Raw genomic sequence first — 19,115 nt, 5'->3', positions numbered from 1 at the left:
AATCATCCTGACTGCTCTGAAAGACTATTCCAACTCACCCACACTGAACTCCTGCAAGACCTAAATATCACCTGTGCCTTTGCTGTTTTTAAAAGGGAGGCAAGAGGAAGGGGTAGCAATGGGAAAAGAAAAAACAACAGTAAGATCTTTGGTCAAAGTCACCTACTTTGCAAGGAATAATCAGTAATGAAGGTATTCCAGCAGGTTCCAAGGCAAAATTATGTATTTCTTTTAAATTAAATTTATTGGTGAGACAATGATTAATAAGATTATATAGGTTTCAAGTGTACAATTCTATGATACATTATCTGCATATTGCATTGTGTGCCCACCACCCAAAGTCAAATCTTCTTCTCTCCCCATATATTTGGCCTACTTCACCCTTTAGTACCCCACCCACCACCCTTCCCTCTGGTCACCACCATACTGTTGTCTATGTCTATGAGTTTTTGTTTGTTTGTCTTTCTTGTTTGTCCATTTGTTACTTTCAGTTTTATATTGCACACATGAGTAAAATTACATGGTTCTTAACTTTTTCTGTCTGACTTATTTCACTTAGCATGATATTCACAAGGTCTATCCACGTCGTCACAAATGGCAGTATTTCATCTTTTCTTATGGCTGAGTAGTATTTGAAAAGAACTCATACAACTCAACACCAAACAAACAATCCATTTAAAAGTGGTTCTGCCCTGAACAGACACTTTTCCCAAGAAGATATACAAATGGCCAACAGTTATCCAACAGATATGTGAAACAATGCTCAACCTCACTAGCTATAAGGGAAATGCAAATCAAAACTACAATGAGATACCAACTCACACTTGTTAGAATGGTGTTGAAGAGGTTGTGTGGAAAAAACCCTCATTCACTGCTGGTAGGAATGTGGACTGGTGCAGCTGCTACGGAAAATAGTACGGAGGCTCCTCAAAAAAATTACCATAATCAGCAACCCCTCCCCTGGCTATCTACTCCAAAACTTTGAAATTTACTTGCAAAAATATATGCACTTCTATGTTCACTGCATCATTATTCATGGTGGCCAAGATGTGGAAACAACTGAAGTGTTATTTGCTAGATGACTGGGTAGAGAAGATGATACATTTTTATGAGACTTTCCCAATAACTTTCACCAAAGTTTCCCTAATCAACATACAATCCTGCTTCCTGTAAATTTGCAGGTAAAATAAACTTTTTTCTTATATCTTTGTTCTCCACCTGTAACTAAGATGGCAGCCTATAATAACCAGAGATTTAAAATGGTGAGAAGCCATTGATTGACACAATAAACAATCAAAGCTGTGGCAGATGTATGGATCTTCGAATTCAAAACTGCAGTGGAGGTGGGGCCAGGAGGGTTGTGTACATTGGAATATTGTATGTTCTTTGGCAATTTCAAAACACTATATATAGCCAATGCCTTCAAGAGAAAAACCCAAGAAAGGGTTAGAATGAAGAGCTTTCATTAGGATAAATACAATAAAGCAGTTTGAAAAATATAAAGTACTGTATATATGTCAAACCTTTCTGTTTTAATTAATTAAGGTCTCTTGGAAATTTGAGATACGATATATAATAATGAAAAAACAATTTTTTCTGGCCTAGTAATTTGATTTGTATTTGAAGTATCTGCTCCAAATGTGTGTGTGTGTGTGTGTGTGTGTGTGTGTGTGTGTGTAAAACAAGCCAAACTTACTTAGGTACTATCCAGTAGTATTACCTAGCTCTCTTAAAGGGAAAACTAATTACCTTCTTTCTGTTAAACTAAAAGATATTTTTCAGCAATTCATAAAAATCTTCCGAGATCAGACGAGATCGGGCGCGTTCAGGGTGGTATGGCCATAGACAGCAATTCATAAAAATCTTATATAGAATTTTACATAGAATATTGCATTATAGTATTTATTGCAACTATTGACATAATACAGGACTTTATATGAGACCGGTTGTGAACCTGAGGAAGAGCTGCAGTGCACAGACACTAAATTATCCACCAAGATACTGGGGCCAAACGACAATTAGACTTTGAGTTGCTTCCGTACTAAGCTACTTATTATAAAGCTCATCACAATAAACTCTATAAGACCTTAGTAAAGATTTTCCTAACTCTAACAGTATATATAGTCTCACTCCACAAAATCGTATTTAAAGAATTTGTCTATAAAAACAGTTTCACCTGGGACTGGAGAAAGATTGTTTATGTTTAGTGTAAATGAGATGTTTCAAAACCATTGGGAATCTTTTACTCTGATATAAATATGCAAAGAGCCATGGCACACTGTTTTCAAAGTCTTTTTGTATGACCCCCACGGTAGGGTACACAGTAAATCACACAGAAAACAGATGTGAACTGTCTCTTAAATTACCAACCTGGGCAAATGGCAGAAGGGATATTGTGGCTATAATTTTAGAAAAAGAGAATTCTTAACATTTAAGAAAGATTGGGGACATATTAAGTTCATGAGCCATAGGAAATGTGTGCAAACACAAAGAGTAAAAAAAAAAGCAAAATAAGCATCATAAAAACATATCAAATTTGCTTCACGATGTAGGTGTAAAAGTGTTATCCTAATTCCCAGTGGTCTAGTGAAAATGCTTCCTGCCTTTCTTCCTCTTCACCCCAACAATGAGGAGAAAGCCTTGGAAGGGATCTACCAGAAACAGCAAGCAAATTAAGCTTCATTTTAGTTAAGAAAAAATGTTACAAGGAATAAAGCACACTTTTCTATAGCTCTAGTATTTTCTAGTATTTAGAAAACTCTAGTGATGGAAAGCTTAACCAGTAGAAGAGGTCACTGTTCTCTCCATGTACTCAGTAGCACCTGCAAGGCACAGAAGCCAGATCCAAGCGGATCATCTTAGCCTTCAGAGTTTACAGGTATACAACCACAAAGTACACAGCTAAGAACCCCATGTTGAACTCCTACTATGTATCAGATAATTTACACATATTAATCTATCATTTGTTTTGCCCTAACTATTTTCAATAACAATTCTTGTTTTGCAAATGTGGAAACAGAAATTCATGAGTGTTAAGTGATCTCTGCAAGCTTTGCAATGGAGTCAGGAATTCCAGAGCAAGTCAGTCTAATTCAGAATCCCTTGCCTTTTCACACTCCAATGTGTTGCCTATTGAAACTATTTTGATTTGCGATAAAAGTAATTTTTTTAAATTTTTATTTATTTATTTTTAGAGAGGGAAGGGGTTCAGAACCCCCTCCCCCACCTCTTTTCCCCCTCCCTCTTCCCCTCTTCCCCCTCCTTTTCTTCCTTCTCCTCTTACTTCTCTTTTTTCTAATTCCTGTCCTTTTCCTACAGTGCCTTGGGATGTTTTTATTTTGTCATTTGGAGCCTACTTCACTCTAGCTTGGCTCTACCTGAACAATTTTATTCTTGCATGAAAGCAAAGAGCTGGATCCATGACTGAGTGGTCATGGATCAACAGCAGTACTAATCCAGCATCATAGGGTTCATTCTAAGTTCCTGTTTCCTTATTTGCATGTAATTTGAAATTGTTGCTGTTGCTTTTCCTCTAATATTATTTTTTATTAAAGATTCTTTTTCTTGGTTAAGAAATTATTTATTTATTTTTAGAGAAGAGGGAAGGGAGAGAAACATCAATGTGTGGTTGACTCTTGCATGCCCCCAACTGGGGACCGGGCCAGCAACCCACACATGTGCCCTGACTGGAAATCGAACTAGTGACCCTTTGGTTCACAAGCCGGCAGTCCATCCACTGAGCCACACCAGCCAGGGCTCCCCTACTATTATTATTATAATAGTTTTTATTTTTAAAATAAATAGTATAAGCACCCATTTGCTTTGTATTTTTAAATATCCAAAATAATTATTACTTTTGTTTACTGTGAAGAAATAAAAAATTGATTAAATAATTTTACTCTTGCATAGAAGTTACAAAAATGGTAGATGTTTCCCATATACTTTTTACCCAGCTTCTCGTAAAGAGAGTATCTTTGAAAACCATAACAAACTTATCAAAACCAGGAAATTAAGATTTGTATAATATCATTAACTAAATTACAGACCTTACTGGTGTTTGGCCAGTTCTTGCATGTACTTGTTTGTTATTTTGGTGGAGGGTAGGATGTATAGTTCTGTGAAATTTTATCACATGTATTAATTTGTGGAACCACCATGATAATCAGGATACAAGCTATTCCATCATCCCAGAGACACTCCTTCATGCTACATCTTTATAGTCACACCCTCTCCTTAACCTCTGCTCCAGACAATTACTGCTCAGTTCTCCAACACTATAGTTTTGTCATTTCAAGAATGCTATATAAAATGGCATCATGCTGTAGGTAGTCTTTTGAGACTGGCTTTTTCACTCAACATAATGCCTTTAGGATCCACCCACATTTTTATGATATCTCTAGTTCTCTTCTTTGCATTGCTGAGTTACATCAGATGACACGTGCAGACCACTATTGCTGAGAGAATGTTAAGTAAATATGGCTTCTCACCCTTGGAAGGAAAAAAACCTTACATTTATAACTTTTTTATTCTGTTTTATCAGAAATTCTGGCTTTAAAACTTAATGCTGACACCATTTTTGTTTTTTTTTTCTTAGTAGTAAATTCAAAGGAGGCAACTAAACTAGATGGTCTTTAATTTCATTCAAGCTCTAGAACTTTATATAAAAATGATCTTAGAAAATGAAGAAGCTCAAAGGGATCTAAGGCAGATTATTTAAGATATGCGATGCACTTTGAAGTTTTACTTCTCAGCTATAGTAACCCTATTACAAAGTCACCTTGGCCTACACAGCACAACCCACCTCAGCCCAGTATAACAGTCTGATGTGGGCGGGGGTAGGGAAGCATAGTGCCAAATGAGGGGAAAAAATCCCATCCCCCAGTCACACTGATTTTGGGATAGCACGTGGCACAAATCTGGCTAATCGGAATCAACAATACTCAATAATGGGATTTTGCTACAATTGCTAAGAAGAGAAAATATTTGGCTGCTGAATTAAAAATAGCACTGTATGGAAGCAGCAAGCCTACTATGACACCATCCCAGGGGAAAGCAATACTGAGAAATAAAAAAAAAGGCAAATCCTGCTGACATCATTTCAATCTTTGGAGCTTGCTACATTTCCTCTAAATTTACCCTTTTTGTCTGTTCTGTGAAAATGGATGTGGTCCCTTTAATACTTTTTCCTTTGCCAGCTGGCATCATATTAAGCTCTGTCAGTAGAGGGCATGAGAGAGACATTGCAGAAGAGGATGGATTTAGCTTCCTGGTTCCTGGGTGTTGCCTCTGCAGGCTCCTGCAGCACAGACAGCTGCCAGCAGGAGCTCCTGCAGTGCACTCATGTTTTCCTCAGTGCCCAGCAACTTCGGTGCTCACAGCTTCTTCAGCATCAAGCATCTGCTCATGCACATTGACCTGAATATTCAGTGGCCAGCTGCTTTCCCCTGACCTCAGCAGGCAGTTTGCTGTGAAGTGCTTCCAGTGAGACACCTCTCCGTGCTTTTCATTCAGGCAAGTTCCAGAGGAAAATCTTGCAGAAAGTTCTGCCTGTACACCAGCATAGTGACTGCTCAACCACACAGGGAGACAAGGCCATACCTTCTCCAACAAAGTCTGAATCTCAGCCTGGGAGGTGGGCTTTTCTTTGGGTGCTCAGTCTCACCCTGGAGTTAAGGCTGTTCTTTATATCTGCTATGCCTAAATTCTTGAGAGTTCTTTCTACTTCTTACTAGCCAAACCCTTGATATGCTAACTGCCTAGTATAGCTAATCATTCTTTATGTTAAACTTTCCCTGTTCAAGTTACTCTGTGGTTTCACTCTCCTGATTGGACCCAGATTGATACACCAGGCCTGAAGGCTGAGCTGCCCTTAGACTTCCCAATTTCATGATCTAATAAATTCCATTTTCTGCTGATGTTTGCTATAGTTGGGTTTTTATAACTGGAACTGGAAACTTTTTGATACAAATAAGATCTATAAAATTAATAAGGTTAATACAGAGAAGATCATCTTGGAAAGCTCTGTAAGTATATTTTTTAAAAGTAGATTGAAATTCAAATTTAATTAGTAGAGATTAAAATTCTAGCAAACTTTTTCTCAGTTATACAGGAATGCTATTGGTGACAACTTGGAATATGGCCTAAATTGTTTTTTCAAAATCTAAGAATAAATTTCATAACTTTGAATCAAGACTTTAGTATATAAAGGATCAGTTTTATTCAACATTCCTCAACACATGCAGTGGAGAACCTGTCACTTAGGGAATTGACACTAATAAAATTTCTCTCTGGTGGTGAATCGATGTAACCAAGTAAACATTAAGCAGTTAATGCACTTGTATTGATCCAGAGACTACCCAAGATGAACATGTGTGAATGAGTAAAAGAATTTAATATCAGATATAGATACAATAAGCTGAGTATCCTTAAGCAAAGAAATGTAAGTTATTACTGTGGGTTTGTGCCTTTAATATTATTTTATATGTGCACAGAAGTTGATTTTAAGCTGATTTTTCCCACTATGCCATATTAATCAAAAACATTTATCCTATTTTTAGAGTAGATATAAATGGTGTAGTCAAAGTAAACTACTACAGCTCATGCAAAGATAACAAGTTCTCGATGCTCCCTAAAATGTACTCTCTGGGTGAGACATCAGCATACAAATAAATAGATTTTGAAAATTCAGTTTCTGACTGCCAAAAAAAATTGGAAAGAACATAGTGATTTGGGTATAAATGTTTAATCACTATTGCATATCTTCAAATTTCTAATTAACTAAGATGACAATAAGCAAAAATGTTCTAGATAGTATATGTCACTGAAGTCAAATCAATAAATATTTCAAAACTTAAAGAAATATTGACTAAAATCCAAATAAGTAGAGTTTCAAACTCCCATTCACAAGCCTACAGTGTCTGGTGTCAGCAAAGAGTGGGTGGGGGGAGTCATCAGAATTTTAAGGGTCTCAACTCAAACCCCACGTTTCTATGATTGGTATAAAGGGCACAAAGACCATTCTATGGCCAAAAGTGAATAATACTCTACTTCCTTTCTTAACCGGCCATCTCCTTCAAAAATGGATAAAAGTCCAAGAGATTCTAAATTATTTGGATTAGAGGGCTTGCCACTGAAGTTTGGGGAAGGATAGAGGTTGGAATACTGCTGAGATTTGATTTTTTTCCCCGGCTGATAAGAAGTACTGTTTTTACCCTGGCTGGAGTGGCTCAGTGGATTGAGTGCCAACCTGTGAACCAAAGGGTTGCTGGTTTGATTCCCTGTCAGGACACATGCCTGGGTTGTGGGACAGGTCTCCAGTAGGGGGTGTGTGAGAGGCAACCACACATTGATGTTTCTCTCCCTTCTTCACTTTCCCTTCTTCACTACAAATGAGTGAATAAAATCTTAAAAAAAAAAAAGAAGCGCTCTTTTCAAGAAGTGATTTGATTGGGTTCTGACATTACTATATCCATATTTTATAGGTATTTGGAAAGAATTCATGCATTCTTATTTTATAAATTCTTTTTAAGACTTTCAAAGAAAAGTTAAGTTGATATTTAAACTAAAGCTTTAGATACTTAAAACTTGGCTTTTATTACTCAGAAACAAAGGAATCAGATAGTTTTCCTTTTCTATTCAGTTGAGGATATATTAATTTAGTCTCATATCACCATACACTATGGTTCCTGTTACCAAATTTTCTCTTTTTTTCCATTTCAGTCCCTTTAATCTAACAACAATAAAGGAGGGTTATATGAGGGGAGATGGAAAACTAAAATAAGGATTTCCAGCAGGAGAATTAGGCCTGATGAGCACCTGAACCCAAGGGACCCAACTATCATTACTACATTTATGCTTCCTACTGAAACTTTACATGTATTATTTCATTAGACTCCATAACAGCTTTGTAACAATGGTATTATTACTCATCTATAATAAAGAAAAACCGAGCGCCAAAATAATCCACAATTAGTACTCTAATTCAAACCCTAATTTGTTGAAATTTACAACCCATTGTCTTTCTAGTTCTTTTAGCAGGAGAAAGAGGAAGAGGTTAGAAAATAGAGCCAAGTTAGAGAATGATGAAGAAAAGGTCCCTTAGGTTATTACCACAGTTTTTTCCTCTGGGAACATTGATTCCTTTGTATGAACTTTCTATGAATTTTTATATCAATGTGCATATCAATTCTGAGACATATCAATTTCAAAAATATTAAAGTGTGAGAACCTGTAATGTGGAATAGAGAAAATATGATAGTAAGAAGTGGCATCCTTCTGTTTATTTGGCAAAATTTCATTGCAACTGGATGTTGTCTACTACTCATGAAAAGGATCTTGGCTAAATAAGCAGTGCTCTTTTCACCCAGTACGTATGCCTCTCAGGCCGTTCTTTGAGGAGGGATAACCTGAGAGGTTCATGAGGGCAGACCTTTATTGTGTTGGCTGGAGAACAATATTACCCTAAGCCACTGATGAGATGAAACAGAGGTTCAAACCTGGTTAAATGCTGTGTTATTCATCTGAAAGCTCACAATCAGAATTTTCTAAGATGGTCAAGATAATGTTTAAATAAAATAACCTGCAATAATTCTTTAAGATAGCATATCTTAAAAGCATATATACTACACTTATATTTGGGTATTATTTTTTCTCCCTTGTACTTTATTGATTATGCCACTGGCTTGACAACTAATGTTACAAAGGGGTGCTAAAAACATCACCAAAATGATCTTCAGTGGCATATGGTATCTCTTTTTCATTCTACCACTCTATTATTTCAATGGAATTTAGATATTCTCTTGACAGATAAAAATTGCTTTTTAAGAGACTCATACTGGTACCTTTAATAGACTCAAACAACTCTAAAGAAGAGCAGATTATTTTTCCCCAAAGTTCCAGACTGTATGGTTTTATCCCCCTCTATGATGTACATTTAAATTGTTCCATTACACTGTTCGGCATGCCTTTCCCCCTCAGCATGAGGAATACTGTTCCCTAAAGAAAATGGCAAGACTTATATGGCAACTCTTCTCAGTTATTACCTCATACTGTTAAATAATTCACATTTCTTTCCAGGTGAAGTCTCAGTAAATTTCTTTCAAAATCATCTTATTCATACCCCTATCATTTTGCTCTTCCTTTCCTGTATTATGCATGCTTACAATGAATCAGAAATTCTTTTTAAAGAAGACACTGCTTCGTGTGTGTGTTTGGGACAACATCTAGTGCATCATACACAGTGGATTAATACTGAAGAAAACATACTTAAGAACACTCATTTCTTCTTTTTAATGTATGCACAAGAACATTCTATTTTTTGTGACAGGAAACAGCCTGACTTCATCCCATCTCATATTTTATCCAAGATAAAAAGGACTATGTATAAACTGAGGGTCATAATTTTAAAACTTGGAATATTTGTTTAAAAATAGGATGTGATAAAAAAGAGTTTGCCAGGTACCATAAACAGAACTAAAAGAGGAAGGACTCCCTTAAATTTTTATTATTCTATGGTAAATAAAGCTTAAAATTTCCAACTAAACCCATTTTAATTTACTTGGAATATGTTTTCCAACTTTATTATAAATATTTTAAAACTATGCCCCAATATTTTAAAACTGTGGCTCCAAATCAAAGCATACATCTCTAAGAAGTGATCCATTTAAGATCTAGGGACAAAAAACACGTTCATCTTTGCTTCCTTCAGGATTCCTCATCACAAATACTTACTGCAAATGAGCAGTTAGAATTATTGCTGGCAGTTTCTTGAAATATTCATTTTAGAGATGTTTCATACTCTAAGTGTATCAAACTTGTTATCTAGACAAAGTTAAAGTGTATATTTGGTACTATTTCATGTTCATACAAGTAGAGAGTAGTGAGTTGTGTGTGCTGCAACATTTATGACCTTCTGTTAACATAAAAGTTCATTCTTTAAAAATTTATTGGTGCTACATGACTGGGAGCTAATTTTGCTTTTTTAATAGCTATCAACTCTCTGTCTAACTGTCTCTAATTTATGGGGCCAGGAAAAATATTCCTCCATTTCAATAAAATGTCTTACACACAGAAAAAACAGTGAGATCTCTGCCTACCATGACATTTTTGAGACTAATTAAATAATGACAGAGAGTTCTTTAAAAAATCCAAATATTAGTCCATAGGTACAATTTGGTGATGTACTTTAATGGTGCCTGACAACGAAGTTGCTAAAGCTTTGAACTGTACTATAAAAAAATCAACTTTATGATCTTAGACTTCTGAAACAGGAAATATAGAAGCTTTTTGAGATCAGATATTTCCTAAAGAACTAAAGCCAAACAGGAATGATGTTGGGAGGAAAGACATAACAAAAGTGGTTCCTCAGTGAATAGCAGTTTGGGACATTATTCATAAATTGTCATCATATCCCTTAAAATGCCATAAAGTTGTGTGCCAGAGTACATGATATATCCTTCAGTTAAATCTGCCTACTTTCAAGGGGGGGAACAACAACATTAATTTTTAAACACTTTTAGCGAGAGGGGAAGGGAGGGAGAAAGAGAGGGAAACACCAACGTGTGGTTGCCTCTCATGTGCCCCCTACTAGGAACCTGGCCCACAACACAGGCATGTGCCCTGACTGGGAATTGAACCAGCAACCCTTTGGTTCACAGGTTGGCACTCAATCTACTGAGCCACACCAGCCAGGACCAAAACATTAATTTTAAAAAGAGTCTGTCTATGCAGATGTAACTAATGGGGTACTCCCACTTGTAAGCAAAGGCTAGTTTTTTGAAAGTTCATTTCTTTTAACGGTGTCAAACATAGGAAAAATTGTATGTATATATAAATATGTATATGTACATACATATATATATATAATTTTTATCTTGTATCTTCTTTTGATTGCTACAGAGCATGTTGTCTTTTACTCTTGGGTTTTTTTTTACTCCAGAGAATATTGAGAATTTGCATGCTCCATTCTTGGCTTTGATTTTACATATTTGGCTAGTGGGTAAGGAGAACTGAGAATATCAAGGAGAATAAAACTTCTTGAAGTAGAAGGAGGAAAATGTAAAAGTAGGAAAAGGAAGACTTCTGGTCAAGATATAGACATGCTTTGCCTCCTTGCCCAACAAATAAGGATCATGACTAACCTCAAAACAAAACATACCCAGAACTTCCAGAATGTTGAACTGTATGGAAGTCCAACAACCAAAGATTTAAAGAAGCTGCGTTTATCCAGATGGTAGGAGGGGTAGATATGGGGAGCTGGGGCAGAGAGGACATGGCGGGGTGGTGGCAAGGCAGTGGCAATGAGGTAACTGAAGGAACAGAGGAGTCTCATATTCATGTGTAGTTAATAAAATTGGGATGGATACCTTGGGAGTGAGCGATCCCAGCCCCAGGACAGGCCACACAGCCTAGGGTTCCAACACAAGGAAGATGAAGACTCATAACTTCTGGCTGTAAAAATCAATGGGTAAAGGAGCAGTGGAAGAAATTGCTGATCTTTTGGGGGAGGTGGTTTAAAGGGCCTACATGGCCCTAGAATGAATGTAAACTCACCCACTCTGGGAACAACCACTGGGGCAGCTAGAGGGATTCCAGTTGCATACAGGAAGGGTTGAAGTGACTAGAAATGGGGCTAGTGCTAAGCAAGTCTCAGCAGCATTATCCTCTCTCTGACCCATCCCCCACATACAGAGCCACAGAGCTATGAGCCAGGTTGCCTTACCCTGGTGAATACCTAAGGCCCTGACTCATACAACTTAATAGGTGTACTAAGAGAGGGAGTTCAAGAAGCTCTACCTAATATACATAAACAAACACGGAGAGGCCGTCAAACAGAGGAGACAAAGAAATATGGCCCAAATTAAAGAAAAGAACAAAACCCCAGGAAAACATCTAAGTGAAATGGAGATAGCCAACCTATCAAATGTAGAATTCAAACAGTGGTGATAAGGATGTTCAGAGAACTCACTGAATATGGCAAAAGCATATGGGAAGAAATGAAGACTACACTAAGTGAAGTAAAGAAAAATCCACAGGGAACCAACAGTGAAGGGAAGGAAACTTGGGTTCAAATAAATGATTTGGAAAAGGTACAAATAAACAGTTGACCAGAATAGAACAAAGAAACAAGAATACAAAAAAGATGAGGAGAGAATAAGAAGACTATGGGACATCTCCAAATACGCCAACAACTGGATGATAGGGGTGCCAGAAGGAGAAGAGGAAGAGCAAAAAATTGAAAACTTATTTGAAAAAATAAGAAGAACTTCCCCAATTTGGCAAAGGAAATAGACATACAAGTCCAGGAAGCACAGAGAGTCCCAAACAAGTGGGACCTGAAGAGGAACACTCTAAAACACATCATAATTAAAATGCCAAAGTTTTATCTCTTTAGAGATAAAGAGAGAATCTTAAAAGCATCAAGAGAAAAGCAGTGAGTTATCTACAAAGGAGCTCCATAAGACTATCAGCTGATTTCTCAAAAGAAACTTTGCAGGCAAGAAGATTCAAAGGATACTTCTTGGCTAGAAGTATGCAAAGTGATGAAAAGTAAGGACCCAGAACCAAGACTACTCTATCCAGTAAAGCTATCAATTAGAATGAAAGGGCAGATAAAGTGCTTCCTAGGCAAGGTAAAGGAATTCATCATCACCAAGCCATTATTACATGAAATGTTAAAAAGGACTTCTCTAAGAACAAGAAGATCAAAGCTATGAACATTAAAATGATGACAAAGTCACAACTATCAACAACTGAATCTAAAAAACAAACAGCAAACAACTAGAATGGGAACAGAATCACAGAAATGGAGAGAGCACATGGATGGTATCATTGGGCAGGAGGAAGGGGAAGAATGCGGAAAAGATACAGAGATTAAGAAGCATAACTGGTAGGTATAAAATAGACAGGGGGAGGTTAAGAAAAGTATAGAAAATGGAGAAGCCAAAGAATATATATGTACAACCCATGGACATAAACTAAGGGGGGCATTGTTGGAGGGAATGGGGTGTACAAGATAGAGGGGGCAAAGGGGAAAATTGAGGTAACTGTAATAGAATAATCAATAAAATATACTTAAAAATAAATGTAGGAAAAGAAAAAGAAAGGGTCAGGGGCAGGATTTCAGGGGAAAAATTTTTGAGGGTTGAGACAGGCTTTGAGGACATTGTAAAAATGAGAGAATTTTTAGAGCTATTTCAATGAACCAAGAATTGAAACACACCATAATATATTTATACTTCATTGGACTGAAAAATATATTTACAATAACTGGACTGTGTCTTTTTAAGCCACCTATGCTATGATTGACCATGTGTGCCTGGGTTTTTACACAGGTAGCATGCATGTATAATACTCCATTTTTCTTCCATGTCCTTGATTTTAGAATGTTTCTTCAGTACCAGCATATTCGGAATTGTCTAAACCTGACAACTATGGTTTACCTGAAATATAGTTTTGAAATTATTAAAATTTTAAAATTTTAATGGGGCCATGACATTAAATTTCCCCATTTTTGTATTTTTTTAAAGATTTCATTTATTTATTTTTAGGGAGGGAAAGGAGGGAGGGAGGGAGGGGGGGAGGGAGGGGGGGAGGGAGAGAGAGAGAGAGGGAGAGAGAGAGAGAGAGAGAGAGAGAGAGAGAGAAACATCAATGTGCGGTTGCTGGAGGTTATGGCCTGCAACCCAGGAATGTACCCTAGCTGGGAATCGAACCTGGGACACTTTGGTTCCCAGCCGGCGCTCAATCCACTGAGCTACGCCAGCCAGGGCTCCATTTTTGTATTTTTAAGTGTAAAATTGCTTCAAGCTTATTTGGGAAAAGTTTGAATTGTTAAAAGGCAAAGGAGAATCTCCATTGCATTCATTCCCATTCTCAATTTTCTAATGTCATCATTATTGATAATTTTGTTGTATATTTCTGCTCTTTACATATCCAATATGGAAAAATATTTTCAATAGTATTTTTAGCTTCTTAAAACTCAAACATGACCCTGCAATTATCAGACTGGTTCTAGAGTTCCTTTAAAAGATCAACAATGCATAATCGTACATATCGGTAACCTTCATCTTCACATGGGATAGCCCCATTTTCTTTCAAAACACTTGAAGTGTTTTTGCCAGTGTGTCTATATATTTACTGGTCAGGAAAAGCTAAATGATGCTGCCCTAATAAAAAATTATATAACATTTTTTCCTGACTTAACACTATTGTCTGTTGTGGGTCAGCCAAGGCCTCAGCTCATCGTAGTCATTCAGGACCCCAATATGTGCTTCCCCAACCTCAGAGCAGTAGGAAGGGCTCATGATGATCTGCACAGTGGCACCTTAAACTTCTACCTGGATGTGAGTGAGACATGTCACTGCTGCTTGTTTTTCATTGGCCAAAGCAGGATACATACCCATGACTAATTCAAAAGAGGAGAGAAATTTAACTCTGCTATGTGGCTGGAAAGCAGAGAGCTAAAAATCTTTGGTGAGTACAATATATGACAGTATTTTAAAACAAAATTTCTTTTTGGGGGTCACCTCTCAAGTCCTCACCACTTTTGTTAAGGAGCAATGTTTTATGTTATTGACTTCTATTTTTACCCTTGAATATGTCTTTATGCTCTTCATGAATATGTTACAGCAGCAGAATTTATAACACTAAACATAGGGTCTTATAAAAATTTTTTTTGAAGATTTAAATTTCAAAACTTAAATTCTCAAATTCCTTAGATTCCTCAATAGTTCCAATTCTAGCTGCATTTTTTTTAGACAATTTGCTTTATACATTCTACTATGGAGTTCCTTCCTTTCTGTGATTCCTTATTTCTTTGTTGGGTTAAAAAAGGTAAGCACACAACAATTTTGACCAGTGTCGGACTCTCAATGCATGGCATAGGCCTGCTATTTGGTTCTCATGGACCTTGGTAATAATAAATGTTTACTGATTAGTGGTTAAATGCTTGATATATTTATTTTTAGACTAGGTTTTCATTTTTTCCAATCTAGTTCATGAAGAGCAAAATCATATGTGAAACAGTCACACTAAACTTGGCCAACAACAAAAGGCTATGACTATAGTGCCTGGAAGAATGCTTATTTGCTATTCCCTAGACCAGCATATTTCTCAGCAGAGACAAGAGCATATTCTGCAGCCATGGAAAATCTGGGGAACTGGAGCCTTTGAAAATACCATTTATGCTACATCAAACTTGAGCCTGCTCAGGCAATGTAAATCTTTCCCATATGTGATGACTGCTTCTTGCCCAGCTTCCAATTCTAAAACAAATTTTGTAAACATCACTAATACTCCTTTTTAATTTCTACCAGGGGTCTTCAGCTATCTATATATTTACAGTTGAAAAAAGCAGTTTTCTAATAAACTAGGAGAGATATTTCACTCTTGGAAAAGCAAAAACATACAATCTTACATTTCAGGTATAAATTTAAACCATTTTTATATTTCAGAATAGATCTAAATTTCAATAAAAGTAAATTGCCCTTTAAATTGTAGACACAATAATTTTAAAGACAGCCAAACACAATCTATCTTGAATTCTGAATTGTATTCTAAACTCTGAATGTTTTGGCCCAGGACATAGTTATGGGGACCATTTTCACAGTCCAAAGTTAAGATATATGGTGTGACAAAAAATGATTTGTGCTATGTGGCAAGTAAGAGGCAGACTGAGAGATATAAAACAGTCAGTGAATTATCAAATTTTCCAAGACATTTAGGTGACCTAAAGCAGTGGTTCTAACAGTGTGGCCCCTGGACCACCTGCATCCTAACCACCTGGAGGTTTTGTTAAAATACATATTCCAGGGCCATATCCCATACCAAATTAAATGCATCAGAGACTGGGCAATGGCCTACAAATCTACATTTTAAGTACTTCAGGTGATTTTTACACCTGTTTAAAAAAATCTTAATCCACAGATTTATAAAAAGAAGATAGGAGAAAAGAGTCTTTTAAATCAAAGCATTGGAAGACAGACCAGAAACTCAGGAAATTAATTACTCTTATGCAGGTCTTAAAGCAAGGAGATGTAAGAATCTCACACTCTTGGAATAGCAGATGCTATACTGATGGTTTACAAAGACATCTTGAGAGAATTTTAAAGTATCTTGAACATTGCACCTCAGGCCCAGCAACAGTTTTTACAGTGCATGCATTGAAATCCTGACACTAATCTGCCCATCCCCCGAACATTTTTCAGCAGTCGACCATGAATATCAGAAGTTCAGAACAGACATACTCCTGCAGAATACCCAGCTTTCTCCCATTACCATATCTTTAATCTGCTTCTGTCTACTACCACATAACTCTCACTGCCAGTTCAGCCCTACCCCTTACTCTCTAGGGTCAGATTTTGGTTTCTCCTACTCTAACCTCAGTTTTTTGCTTTTTTCTGGTGTGTTTTAGTTTCTATCTAGTATCTGCTACCTGGTTGCTCAAGGAAACTGCATCTCGCTTTCCATGTCATTCTTAAGAGTTCTCCTCTGCACTCCAGCCAACCTGTTGACTCATTTCCCTGAAGATGAATTGCTTAGTATACATGTTCTTTGATTACCTACCATCTTGCTTGCTCTGGCTGGTTGGATCTCATTTACCACCTCATGGTACCCCTGATGCTGACTGCTCCCCCAAATTAAACTCTGATGTTGTTAAACCTGTGGGATGCCTGGTTTTTTAGAAAATATTTTTTTCCTGAGCCTTCATTTGCATGGAATGACAATCTTTCACCCCATTCATGTACACAAGTCTACTTCTGCATACCACACCTCCCTGTCTACACACTGAGTAGTAGGAAACTGGGCCATACCCAGTTACTTACCAAGTTTTGGCCAAGAAATTCCACACATGTCCCAGAGGACCAGTGAAAACCTAAATAGGCCATGAGTTTGAAAAATTCTCACATCAGTATGTTAAGAACTTCTCAGGACTTAGATCCTCATAGGGACATTCCTGACAAGTCCAAATTTAGACTTTGCTCTTTGAGTAAACTGTAAACCACTTAGAAAGCCAGTAAGTAATCTTTTTTCTTTCTGTTTTTGATCTCTTTGGAGCCATTAGACACTGAGCAGATGCTACTTTTGGGGTAGCTTAGCTGTGCTTTGAAAACATGGGTAAGAACCACTTATTACCAGTATGGACTCATTTTATAAGGCACTTTTAGCCAGGTAACAATTCTGAGCTTACCAAAATTTCAGCATTTGCTCTATGTCACTTAAGATAATATCAGTAAGATAGGACGATAGTATATGTTTCTCATCTTTAGAGATCAGAATTTAGATGAAGTAGAAATTAAAATATGAAGCTCCATTAAAATGTCAAGAGTAGAGATTCTCCTATGAGATTACTTTTTGCATTTCTTAACCTTCTCACCTCTTTGCTCAAGTCCTAAACAAGTTCCATCCCACACTTTGTCTTTCTAGCCTTGATATCCCTCCAACTTCCAAGAAAAACAAGTACAGTTCAGACTTTTTAAAAAAAAATCCTCATCCAAGGATATATGCATTGATTTGAGAGAAAGAGAGTCAAAGAAACATTGATGTGAGCAATACTGATCAGTTGCCTTCCAAACACACCCTCATGGGGGATCAAACCCACAACCTAGGTATGTATCCTGACCTGGAACTGAACCAGCATCCTTTTGGTATACAGTATGATGTTCCAACTAATTGAGCCACCAGGGCACAGTTGAAACTTTTGATAAGATTATAAACCATTATTTATACATTAGCATTTCCAGAGTAAAATAGCTAAAAGCAATTGGTTTAAGTTTTTAAAATAATGATTTATGTAGCAGGAAGGAATGAATAATTGGTCTATGAAATCCAGTGTATAAAATATAAGTTTCTTATTTTTAAAAAAATACTGTCAGATGGCTACAACTTGATCTTGGTTAATCCAGGGTCTCCACCTGCTTGGGGTCATATAATCTCAGGGGCCTCTAGGATTTCACATCTTAGATGGAGGAAAGTGAGAATTTGTTCCATAGTCATCTTCCTCCTCATACATGGGTATCTCTGAGATGCAAATTTTCCCATCCCTGTCTGTTCTTGCACACCAGTGCACAGGCCCTGGGTCTAAGTCTTCCTTGCCCTGCCTCCTACCTCCTCAGGTTTAGCCCTCACTGTTCCTTCTCTTCCCCCATGGGCTGCATATAGGGCCTGGGGAGAAGCGTGGAGGCTGTTTGGGACATGTCTGCCCAGATACCCAATTCTAATGACCTGGCAACATGTAGAGCAGCACTAAAAAATAATCCTGAGTGTTGTAGTCTCCATCACACAGGAAGTGATTCACAGATTCCAATGCTCTTAGATTTCTCCAGTCTGATCCAATTTTTCAGTTCTGTCTCCCACATGAAGCTCAAGAAGTGGTGCCAAGGGCGGTACATAGAGCCTTTACTCAGAACCCCCATCATCCTGAAAGCATTTAAGTTTTCTTTGTTGCCTCTGATTCTTCCCTCTGGCCCCACTACTATGAGAATCACTATCTGCTCTTAGCAATTGGATAAAGAGATCTGTTTTATTTGGTTGTTGTCAATGTTATAATTTAAAACTTTGAATTCTGAGGCTTAATGAAGTTAGTCGTTTTTGAGACTCAAAAGCTGTTTCCAACAAAAAAATCCAAAAATGCTTTTTTTTCTGGGTTATCCCTTTTTCTGAGCCAGCATTCATCATAAAATAAATGACATTTGAGCAAATGTAAGGAATAAATTCAGTGCTAACATTCAAGAAATATTTTGAGATGTTTACTCATGGTTTAAGTTTCCATCATGTGAAAGGGCTCCTGAAACTTTGACAAATAAGAGGAAGCTAAGATAAACAAAGTTTAATAAACACTCGCATGCTCATCAGCTTTGTTATGAAATAAAATATGAGTGGAGCAAAAACCTGAAGTGTTTTACCAAGTGGGAGTAAAAGCAAGTTTGTGTTCTTTGCCTGTGTCTTTTTACTTTCTAAAGATTAACCAGGTATCTAGTCTGAAAGGTTGGCCAATCCTTTAACATGTCCTTGAATAAGAATACTTCACACAGGCCTTACACACCTGTGTTACAGTAAGACTGAAGAAATACTGGACCCCAAATTTGGATCCATGCCAGGCACTATGTTGAGCACCG

The 19,115-nt window shown here is 37.1% G+C and overlaps 1 protein-coding gene and 1 pseudogene across 5 annotated transcripts in view; one reads left to right on the top strand and one right to left on the bottom strand.

Moving 5' to 3' along the window:
• The window catches only part of ARHGAP24 (Rho GTPase activating protein 24), a 478,629-nt gene that overhangs the window by 168,905 nt on the left and 290,609 nt on the right, over positions 1–19,115 (bottom strand). The gene's annotated exons all lie outside the window — the stretch shown is intronic.
• LOC123806698 overlaps positions 1–19,115 on the top strand; it is a 52,063-nt pseudogene that overhangs the window by 19,586 nt on the left and 13,362 nt on the right.

The sequence above is a fragment of the Phyllostomus hastatus genome, unplaced genomic scaffold (assembly GCF_019186645.2).
Source record: "Phyllostomus hastatus isolate PE091 unplaced genomic scaffold, TTU_PhHast_1.1 phas_scaffold_39, whole genome shotgun sequence".
Lineage (NCBI taxonomy): Eukaryota > Metazoa > Chordata > Mammalia > Chiroptera > Phyllostomidae > Phyllostomus > Phyllostomus hastatus.
This window is presented reverse-complemented; position numbering and strand designations above follow the sequence as displayed.